Consider the following 11,999-nt stretch of genomic DNA (forward strand, 5'->3'; position numbering starts at 1 on the left):
ACAATATGCACAAGGTCCTCAAAAGCTAGCTGACTCATACGCTCTTGTCTTGAACAGGAATCTCTGTAGAGCAGTATAGCAGTTCTGCTGTTACATGTGCCCAAAATCTAATGAAATAGAGAAAAATGCAGTCACATTGAGCTATATGACACAATTGTGAAAGACAGAATACAATGTGTATGTCCATATGCAGAGACCACACTACATACTTTCCTAGCATTGATGCTTACTAAATATTCCACACAGCCCTCTTTTTTCTTTTTCTTTTTTTTAAATAATTTTTATTAACTGGCCAATCACATCAAATTAAATCACATCATATAAATTCCAAATTACAAAGCCAAATTTTTAAATTTTGTTGGGGGAACCCATACTTCAAGATCCAAAGAGGGATTCAGATCATCTTCTTATTACTGTGTTAATGTCCAAATCAGTCCCAATCAGTCCAAACAAAGTTCATAATTCTATCCAGTCTTATCTTGGTGTTGCCACATCATATCTTGTTCGTATAATTTCTCTTTTTCCTTTACGATCTCTTCTGTTAGTCTCCTTAAGCCGATAGCAAGTGTTATATTCCTGTGTGGATTTCCCGTTCCTCCACTAAGTCCAGATGGTTTCCATATATCTCCTTCGTAGATAACGTCACTCTTTCCATCGTAAATTTTGGCATTTGTCGCTCTTAAGTCCCACCGAGAAGTTGATTCACGATATGTAAACAACTCTATTTCTCTCTTACTCCTCCCAGACCCAAGAGCTTCCACAATGCCTCACAAAATGGCGACGGCATTTTTTCCTGATTGCGTCACTACAAAACTCTTAGCTTTCCAGCTTCCTCTTGAAACATTGCTTTGGATCGAAAGTTTATCTCCACACAGCCTTAAATCCACAGCTTAAGTCCTTAATTTCTGACTCATTAGGGGAGGGGGATTCTTGTTAAATCACATAGAAAAGGTAAAGGCAGGTTTTTCTCCCCCTCCCCCCTCAGTCATTTATCATACCGTTTCTTGACGTATCTTCTCGTATTTTATTGTTGTCTTGTTATCAGAGATCTCTTCTGTCAGCAGTCTTTACTCCCCTTTTTCCTTGATGTATGTGCAATTAATCTCGTCCAAATTTTTTCTTTTAAAGATCATTGCAACCAACGGCGCGAATCAGGGACGGCGTCAAGAAGTGCCGAAAATCCCACAGGAGGGCTTTGTGCCTAGTGCCCCCACCCCCACAAATTCGGGGGTGGTATAGGGCACAGCAGGCAAGGGCCGTCCCCACCACAATCCTGGTGGGGTTAAGGAGTCTAATTACCCCCATCATAGCCTCCAAATTACCTCGTGTGGGTCGGAGAGATGTTATTGTCAGCCATCTTCCAATGCACCACCTAGTGGCCCCCCACACAGCCCTCTTTTTTCTGAGCTGAAAAGAAGAAGTAGAAGTAGAAGTAGAAGTAGAAGTAGAAGTAGAAGTAGAAGTAGAAGTAGAAGTAGAAGTAGAAATAATAATCTTCAGAGAACAACAATGTGTCAGGACAGACTTGATTCACTTTCCCTCCTGTTCATGGAAGCAGAAATGCTTCGCCAAGTCAGTTTGATGAACTTATCCAGAATTTTGCAATCAGAAAATTTCAAAAGAAGCTTTTGTATTTTCAGCATACATGTAAGCTTGGTGTCAGTTCAAAAAAATATATTTTTTATTTTATGGTTTAGTGTCATCTTTATTTTGCATTACGTATGGCTGGTACCATCATATTTCCAGAGCTGAGGGCCTCTAAATGTCTTAATCTGGCCCTGGGTGGCATTTCTCCACCCCGCTCTCAGTCACATGCAAAGCGAATGTGGGGTTGTTCTGCCAATCTCCAGAGGGATCTGCTCTGACTCCAAGGGTCCCCTTGGAACATGCTGGGGCAAAACACTCTTCAGAACAGCTCTGCAGCATCTCTGGCATCCCAAGGTGTGTAGAAGAAGGTCGCCATACATTTTTAATGGCCCCGCTCCTGTTTCTTAAACAGTGACTTGATGGACATTTACTAGGCAAAGCTTTAATCCATCGCTGATTTGCCGTGCCAGGAGCAGTTTCACCTTGTAAATGTCTGCATGTCAACTTGCTGCTAACTGCATGACTTTAAGAAAAGGAAAAATATTCCTCTCCTTTTTTCAGTCAACCTCACCCCCACCTGAAGGAAGCTTCAGCCTAAAGTATCCTACTTGCCAAGGTACAGTGGTACCTTGGTTCTCAAACTTAATCCATTCCAGAAGTCTGTTCCAAAACCAAAGCGTTCTAAACCAAGGTGTGTTTTCCCATAGAAAGTAATGCAAAATGGATTAATCCGTTCCAGACTTTTAAAAACAACCCCTAAAACAGCAATTTAACATGAATTTTACTATCTAACGAGACCATTAATCCATAAAATGAAAGCATTAATCAATGTACTGTACTATAAAATAAATAAGACAGTATTGTAGATGATAAAAATTAAATTATTATTTTTTTCTCACCTGCACTGATGATAGTCATTGTTTGGATAAGGGGCTTTTATGCGTTTCCGCAGTCACACAATCAATCAATCAGTAGCTGAATTGGGTTCCACACAGTCACAAAAACAAATTAAGCCTCAAAAACACAAACGCAAAATAAATAGCAAAAACAAAAGCGCCAAACTTAATCTGTTCCAGTAGTCTGTTTGACTTCTGAAATGTTCAAAAACCAAGGTGCAACTTCTGATTGGTGCAGGCACCCTGGAAATAGCTAACAACCGCATCGGATGTTCGGCTTCTGAAAAACATTCGAAAACCGGAAGACTAACTTCCGGGTTTTCAGCGTTTGGGAACCAAGGCATTTGAGTACCAAGGCGCTTGAGAACCAAGGTACCACTATTATAGAATCATAGAATCATAGAATCATAGAGTTGGAAGAGACCACAAGGGCCATCGAGTCCAACCCCCTGCCAAGCAGGAAACACCATCAGAGCACTCCTGACATATGGTTGTCAAGCCTCTGCTTAAAGACCTCCAAAGAAGGAGATACCACCACACTCCTTGGCAGCAAATTCCACTGTCGAACAGCTCTTACTGTCAGGAAGTTCTTCCTAATGTTTAGGTGGAATCTTCTTTCTTGTAGTTTGGATCCATTGCTCCGTGTCCGCTTCTCTGGAGCAGCAGAAAACAACCTTTCTCCCTCCTCTATGTGACATCCTTTTATATATTTGAACATGGCTATCATATCACCCCTTAACCTCCTCTTCTCCAGGCTAAACATGCCCAGCTCCCTTAGCCGTTCTTCATAAGGCATCGTTTCCAGGCCTTTGACCATTTTGGTTGCCCTCCTCTGGACACGTTCCAGTTTGTCAGTGTCCTTCTTGAACTGTGGTGCCCAGAACTGGACACAGTACTCCAGGTGAGGTCTGACCAGAATACACAATTATGATTATGAATACACAATTATGATTATGATTATGAATGATTATAAATACACAAAGACAGTTTGTGGCTCTGATTTCTCTAGTTTTATTTTATTCTTTAAAATGTACAGCTCAAAATAAAGTGTTTGTTATGGTGGTTCAGGAGTTATTGAAAGTTGCCCATCCCCACAAAAAACAACAACCATGATCAACATTTTAAAAATAGAATTCAGGCCCCAGTCTCTGCAAGCCAGCATCTTGAATTGTACGTGGATGGCCAATGCAGCTGTTTTCAAATAAGCTATATTTACAAGGTCCACCATCTGTGCAGGTGCTAGACTTGTTCGCACAGCTTTTATGGAGCAAACATAAAATCTTCATTCTGTTGCTGGACTCTGTGCAAACTAGTATGCAGAAGGAGTGACATGGAGAAGGATTATATCCCAGCACTGCTTAGAACCATCATTCCACTGGGCCCCAGCTGGAAGCCTTCATTGGGGATTAAGCACACACCATTGGCTGCAAAACCTCCTCCACAAACCCTGCATGAACAGGATGCTGGTGCCAAGCACCTTGGGGCAAAGCCAGATCAACACCTGCAGCTGCAGCAAATCCCATACTAGCATACCAAGTAGGTCTCCTCATCTCAGGGGCATCGCAAGCCTGTGTAAATGAGTATATATATTTTCTTTTCCAGTGCAAGGTGTCAACTCTAAGAGGCTGAAGGTGTGACCAAGGCTTAATCCAGAAGACAGGGAGCAGGTTGTACACCAGTGGACTATTCAAAAGGTGAGGCAAGGCTTGTCCTTGGAATGAAGGTGGAATTAGAATCACAACTTCATTGTATTGCTTGTCTGATTTGCAGCTTAACTACTAGATAAAGCAAACAACTTATCACGTAGGTGAGAGCTAGGCCATCTCTCCTTGTTTCTTGAATCCACCCTGGCTTTAAGCACTGGATCACAGCACCTAAAGGTGTGGGCAGGTGTCCCACCAGCATCAGCAGCAGATGCAGATTTAGGGGAGCATGACTGGTTCACCTGCACTGGGCACCAAGAGGATGTTACAGGGGATGCCACAAAAATGATGAACAACAGAAGTTGAGTGACAGAATTTTGGTGTTGCACAGGGCACTGCTGAAGCCCGAAGTCCACCACTGTCATCAGTCCCATGCCAATAAGCTTTGAGGACCAGCTCCCTGCCCCCAAATCCCCCCCCAAGCCAGTAAAGGTAAAGGGACCCCTGACCGTTAGGTCCAGTCGCGGACGACTCTGGGGTTGCGATGCTCATCTGGCTTTACTGGCCAAGGGAGCAGGTGTACAGCTTCCGGGTCACGTGGCCAGCATGACTAAGCTGCTTCTGGCGAACCAGAGCACTGCACGGAAACACTGTTTACCTTCCCACCCGGGTGGTACCTATTTATCTATGTGCACTTTGACATGCTTTCAAACTGCTAGGTTGGCAGGAGTGGGGACCGAGCAATGGGAGCTCACCCCGTCTCAGGGATTCGAACCACCAACCTTCTGATCCCAGTCATCAGTCCCATGCCAATAAGCTTTGAGGACTAGCTCCCTGTCCCCAAATCCCCACAAGCCAGTAAACTGTGTGTAAATATCCTTTCACCACTCTGATGCTTTTGTATTTTCCCCCTACCTGCACTGAACCTGCCACTTGTAATTTATTTTATGGCAAGGCCAAATAGAACCCATTAGCGAACTCATGCTACGTGACAGAACAGAGGACATGAAAGAGGTCAGGTGGGCAGGTGGGCTGTCACTGCACTGAGAGCTGAGCAGTGCTGGATTTACGTATAAGCTAAACAAGCTATAGCTTAGGGCGCCACTCTCTTGGAGGCCCCCCAAAAATATACTTCTTCCTAATTGTATTTTAGTTCAACAATTACTTTGATAAAATACATATTTTGTTATGTGCAAATGGTTTTAGATACCTATTAGGTCCATAAACTACTATATAGCATATATTCAACACAAAAAAAGTGACAAATTGTTGTTGACGAAGGACAGCTGGACATATAAAGGGCCCCATTACCTTCAGTAGCTTAGGGCCTCATCAAACCTAAATCCAGCCCTGTAGCTGAGTGTTAGGAGAGGGATTATCTACCTTCAATAAGCACTGCTGTCCCTAATTGGCTGGTATGCACAAACGTCTCCTCCGATCTCATCCCTCAAATGAGTCCATGTGAAACTGGCCCACACATGGCCATCAAGGTAGTACTGGGTATAGACCAGCAAGGAAGGTGGGGTCAGACTGCGTCTTCAGGCCAAACCTTTACTGTGTAAACAATTTGCCCAAGAGGATGAAGAGCCAGGGAAGATGCTAGAAATGAAATCCCACTGGTATCAAAAGGCTGAGGAACATGCTGCATGTGCCAGGGAGCATGCAGCCATGCTTCCTTCCAACCATTGGCAGTGCCCAAGCACGATGGGTAACAGTCTGAAGGTACTGAGTATTTGGACAGTTTCTAAAGGCTAGGGACTAGATCTGACAGTAGTCATAGGGGTTACCATAGGAGGTGTTTGGCTCTGCATCATACATTGCATTCCCTTACAAAAAGGCATGTACCCTTCCTTTGAATTGCAGTGTGATTCCGCACCGCCGCCCCTGCACTTCACACACAATCAGGTGAACACAGGTGTGGGAGCGGTTTTGTGAATCAACTTTCTTCTGCTCCTGCTGCCTTCCCCCCTCCTGGGGTAGGGGGAACATTCAGGGTGCACATCCAATATTATAGAGACTATATCTTGTCAATGGATGCTGTGGTCAAGATATGAGAAATACCTGTGAATACTAACCATCCCCCAGCAGCCCAGTTATCTGTGCTCAGGATATTCTGTGAATATTTCAGCTAGGGTCATCATAGAAAAAAGAAGACTATTACCCATTTGTATGTGCTCGTTCACTAAATATATACCAAATCACCACCATCACCCAGATGTGGATTGTACATAATTATAATAATAATAAAAGCTATGCCATTTTAAAACTCAACCAGACAGGAACCCTAGGAATAAATTAACCCCATTGCAAAATGCAGCCTTTTTCACCAGGGGAATGTAAAGATGACATGGTTGTGTTTATATTTGTCACTATTGAGTGGAAAGTGCAGAGACAGAAAACCCCTCTAATATATGTGATGGAAGGGCACCACCCCATGGACAATTGGAGTATTTCATTCAGTGCTATAATGTTTGTTGGCTATTCCATCCACCCCCTCATCCCGAATTTAAAAAAAAAATCAGAAATCTGTATTTTGTTTGCCTTTTACTTTTGTTTTCTTCTTCCATGAGTCACTCTTGCATTTAAGATTTTTGTAAGTCAATTTTACACTACGTTTCATGATAAAAGTCTACCAGGCTTGTGTGTTGAGCACACTGCTTTGTGGAAGTGAGTTGTGGGCAACTTAACAACCATCAGGAGTGACCCCTCAATGTGCTGCATGGGGAAGAATTTGGGTATTAAACAGCAGGATAGAGTCTCACTCATGGATGTGTTCTTCCACACAAGATGTGGCACACGCACACCATTTGAACGGCAATGCCTATTAACTGGGGAGGGGGTACCCTTTCAAAATATTTTATTGCGAGGGCCGAAGGGGCCTTGGAGCCTAGGAGTTGGCTTCTATTTGTGTCAGCAACATCTGTGCTGACTTAGTCATGTCCACAGAATCCAGCATCATGTTATTTTAGTTCCTTGGAATTTCATTATTTATTCTAATTTGGTGGATTTCATCTGTAAAGTTGGTTGACTGAAAATGAGGGTTGAAAAATGCTTAAAATAAACAACAATACCCCAATTTTCCCTTTCCTCATACCTCAACAGAACAAATTCCCATTTGAAAATCACATTGTTTGGAGGTGAACTATTCCATCTTACCCTAAAGATAGGGATCAGATCTTCCATCCCCAAACCTTCATTTTTCTTTAATAAATGTACTGGGGAAAATGGTATATTGCATGCAAAATAATGAATACACAGTGTCAGTAATAAATATATCAGTTTGGCAAATATTCAACTCTTATTTCCTCAATATAATTCAATTCAGTACATTTAGTTCATCTTCATTATCCACATTACCACTATTTTTACTCCAATACGGAAAAAACTTGTTAAGCAAATGCCAATTTCTAATCTTCTTTATTTTTCTCTATACCAAACATAATGAGTTAACTTGAAACAACTAATCATGCGCCACCACTTATTTCCACACACATGAATAGATGGCACCTCTTTCTTCCCCAGTAATGAGCAATTAAACATATTGCTGCTGTGACTAAGTGAAACTGTTTCCTGTTTCATACCTAACTCATTAAAACATCCAAAAATTATATTTTGAGGGTGTAATGGAGCAAATATCCTTGCTGTCTTGGAATGTTTTGCAATAATTCTCATCTAGAAAACCTGATTCCCACTTTCTTGATTATGTCACCCACAAGAAGAGCCAGCACCAAGACAGCTCTACTTTCATCTCCTTCGTCTTACAAACCAGCATGTTAACAATTCCCCAACAAATTGATACACAAGGATGATTTCATATATGCCTACCATAATTGCTGCCACAAGCTATCTGGAATCTCTTCAGCTATCAGGAATTTATTCCTTATTTCCATTTTCTACAATAGAATTAACTTTTCCTGCAAACCTCATTCAATACTTAATTGGAAAATTCAACTTCATCTGGGCTCTCAGTCAGATGCCACAAAACAGTTTAAACCCACAGAGGAAGGATGGGAGACCTTTAACCCTCCATCTGTTGCTGGACTCTGGCTCCCATCATACATGATCATTGGCAGTGCTGGCTAGGGCTGATGGGAACTGGAGTCCCAACACCAGAGTTTCCCCACTCCTGCACCTTAGAATGTAACCATTTAATTTTTGATGTGCCCATTCTCATAGTTGCAAATGCAGATAGCAAAGAAATATCTTGTCAACTTTTTGCTCTGATCAGTTTGTTCCAAAACATTCTGAACAGATAAGCAAAAACATTACAGTGGTACCTCGGGTTACATACTGTCAGGGACGCAGCGGGAGCGCAGGGAGGGGAGGAGATGGAGAGCGAGGGGGAGCAATCCGAGGGCAGTGTAGGAGAAGATGACAGTAGCCCAAGAGATTCCATGAGCCTCTCCAGCGAATTGGAAGATTCACAGAAGGGGGCGCCGGTGGCCAGGGCAAGGGGGGCCCCAAGGGGGACACCCCAGAAGCAAGGGGCCAGCGGGGACTCCCAGAGCAGCAATTGGAAATCAGGACCAGCTTCCCCACCAGAGCGTAGTGGGGGGGAGGAGTCCCAGGTATTGGGGCCAGCGTATTCACCACCAGCGGGAGAAGATGAGTCAGGATTGACCACGCCTCCATCGGAGAGCGAGGGAACGGTCAAGAGGAAGGTTGCCGGCTGGGTGCGCGCGCCAAGTTCAAATGTACAGGCGAGTGGCACAGCAGGTAGCCCGGATAGGGAACCAGGTCCTAAAGCCCGCCGGAAGGAGGGGCAAGAATCAGGGGGGTCAGCGTCAGAAGAGTCCAGAAAAGGTGAAACCCCAGCGGGCAGGAGGGCCCAGAGGAGGAAGGAGCTAAGGAAGAGGTGGAGCAAGGCTAGAGTCTTAAACTGGTGTGGAAGGGGAGGAGACTCAGACAGAGCTTCGCCGGTCTAGGGTGTAAGACGTAGGGCTGCGCGCTACGGCTTTGAAATGGAAACTGAACTTCAATAAAGACTTTTGTACATAACCACAGCCGAGCGTTGGTCCTCTGTGAGCTGGGACCTAAGGGTAATACGCTTCAGGTTACATATGCTTCAGGTTACAGACTCCGCTAACCCAGAAATAGTACCTCAGGTTAAGAACTTTGCTTCAGGATGAGAACAGAAATCATGCTCCGGTGGCACAGCAGCAGCAGGAGGCCCCATTAGCTAAAGTGGTGCTTCAGGTTAAGAACGAACCTCCAGAACGAATTAAGTACTTAACCTGAGGTATCACTGTATAGCATATGAAAGGCAGGGATTTGGGGGGATGTAAAGGGCAGCATGCCCAACCAGGTGCTTCCCAAGAGGGAAATGGTGCCTTTGCCAGCTCATTTAAGACAAGGGAGTTGTGGGGTATGTCCCATCACATCCCAGAAGAAGAAAGAATAGGATGCAAAGGAGGTCAGGATTGCTGCCCCTTTAAATGTTATGTAGAAAGGGGAAATTCAGCACTCATGACATATCTAACCTTCTTCTATCTACACAGCTGTCAACAGAGACAGGAACCCTATCCTGTATTATACCTATTCAGCCATTTGAGAACAGCCCAATGAAACAATCTCCCTTCTCCTCTCTTTGCATACTGCTCTGGGGATTCTCCTGACCCCCTGAGCCAATTGGCGAGGGAGCAATTAGGGAAGAGGGGCAAACTCCCCATTGTGCCAGTTGGCTTCCACCAGCAGGACTGGTTAGTTGAATCTGGCAAATGTGCAATCTAGAAAATGTCTAAAGCTCAAAAGAAATCTGTGTTCCATGAAACAGAGCAGTTGCAAGTCGTAATCAGTCCCCCAAAACTGTCTGCAGAAAGTGATTCAAATGATTTCTTCTAATTTAGATTTCTTACTTGGTTTGTTAATGTTGAGGGAGAGGGTGTTTAATTTGGTCATGTGGATGTAACAGAAGGTCAGTTTAATAAAGAAGGGGGCTCCCATACCCTTAGAGCCCCTCAATGATACATTCTTTGCAAAGAGTTTTGTGAGCTTTGCCATGGGACCTCAGCAAGGCAAGGATTCATATTATAGTGTGTGTGTTCCCTGTTCTTGATCTGGGATCTCCCAGAATAATCTTAGTGTATTTTGAAAAGATGTTTGTGATATGATGAGTGTTAATACAGGGATTCTGATGCTCATCACAAGATTAACTTCATTTGAGTGACCAAATAAGTCTCGATATGAGTGAAGAGAGAGAGAGAATATTAACCCCATGAGAACCTGGGGTAACTGGGTACATGAGTAGCGCTGCCTCTGGCTCCATGTTCACCCTGTCTACCAGCATCTCCAGATACATATATTCATCTAGCCTAGCTAATCTAGCCTCTGCACCTGGCTTTCTGTGTTCTGGAGAGGTCCTCTTTGCATTCCTTATCTGCACAGGTTCAGAGAGTAATAACTTGAAAACATTCTCTTCTGCAAAATGTGGTGTGCAGCCATAAATCACTTGGTGTGAGTGAAATCAGGAAGCCGTCATTGTTTCCAGTACAGTCTGCAAAGACTGGAAATCCTACTACCACAGGCCACAGGGTTGTTGGTTTTTGCTGAGGATGTGGAATGAAATAAAGACCACACTGAGTTTGGAAGGACCCATCTAAGTGTCTTAACTGTTGTATTTCACAAAGATAGATGACTTCCCGCCTGTGTGACTTTGAGTGGCTTTCCCACCCTCCTCAGCTCCTGCTGGGTGAGACTATTTTTTCAACACTGTAGGTTTTTATATGCTGTTAACGCTTAAACCAGACTCACTCCCCAGCTGTTGCCGAGAACCCCAGATCTATAAGGCAGATTTTTCTGCTTTGGGGTGAAGAATTCACATGTTTCACACACACTTACTGACTCTTTCTTTTTGTCTGCATCTGGATCCAGCGGATCCTAAGCAGGGCATCTATTTCCTCTCTTAGGGGGAAGCAAGTCTACTTACAGCCTCACTCTTTAACAGAGTAAAACATCATCAATAGACTTAGGGGTGAAATATTAGCAGTGATGTGTAGCTATTTGGTACATGCTGGGATAACGTGGGTGGTGCTGTGGGTTAAACCACTGAGCCTTGGGCTTGCTGATCAGAAGGTCGGCAGTTCGAATCCCCGCGACAGGGTGAGCTCCCGTTGCTCGGCCCCTGCTCCTGCCAACCTAGCAGTTCGAAAGCACGTCAAAGAGCAAGTAGATAAATAGGTACCGCTCTGGAGGGAAGGTAAACGGCATTTCCATGCACTGCTCTGGTTCGCCAGAAGTGGCTTAGTCATGCTGGTCACATGACCCGGAAGCTGTATGCTGGCTCCCTCAGCCAATAAAGCAAGATGAGCGCCACAACCCCAGAGTCGGTCACAACTGGACCTAATGGTCAGGGATCCCTTTACAAGAAAGAGAGCACTCGCTTCTCCCCAAAGAGCATGTGAAGCTGTCTTATACTGAGTAAGACTACCTTTACCTAGGATAACAGATGTTGTCCTTGCACTTTGTAAGCAGGTCCATTCAAAAAACTAAAAGGCAGGACTTTTCTCTTAGGGGATGACCTTTCATGGCTCAGTGAAAGAGCACAAGCTTTGTATTAGAAGTTCCCAGGTTCAATTCCTGGCTTCTACAGTGGAAAGCCTCCTGTAGCAAATGACCTCTGATTGAGTCCCTGGAGAGATAGGAAAACAGGACTGCAGGTTTAACTAGTCTTACTCAGTATAAGACAGCTTCACATGCTCTTTGGGGAGAACGAGTGCTCTCTTTCTTGTTCACTTGCTCACATCAGTGGCCGACTAGAAACTCAGGCATCTGTGTTGCAGGCCTGACCTTAGTTTAAATCCCTAGCTGTGCCTACTTAATTCTAATCTGGGTAAGTTTCCAGTCCTGTGTGTCACTGTGAAGGCTGACGTATGAC

Source organism: Podarcis erhardii (assembly GCF_964252035.2).
Source record: "Podarcis erhardii genome assembly, chromosome: 2".
Lineage (NCBI taxonomy): Eukaryota > Metazoa > Chordata > Lepidosauria > Squamata > Lacertidae > Podarcis > Podarcis erhardii.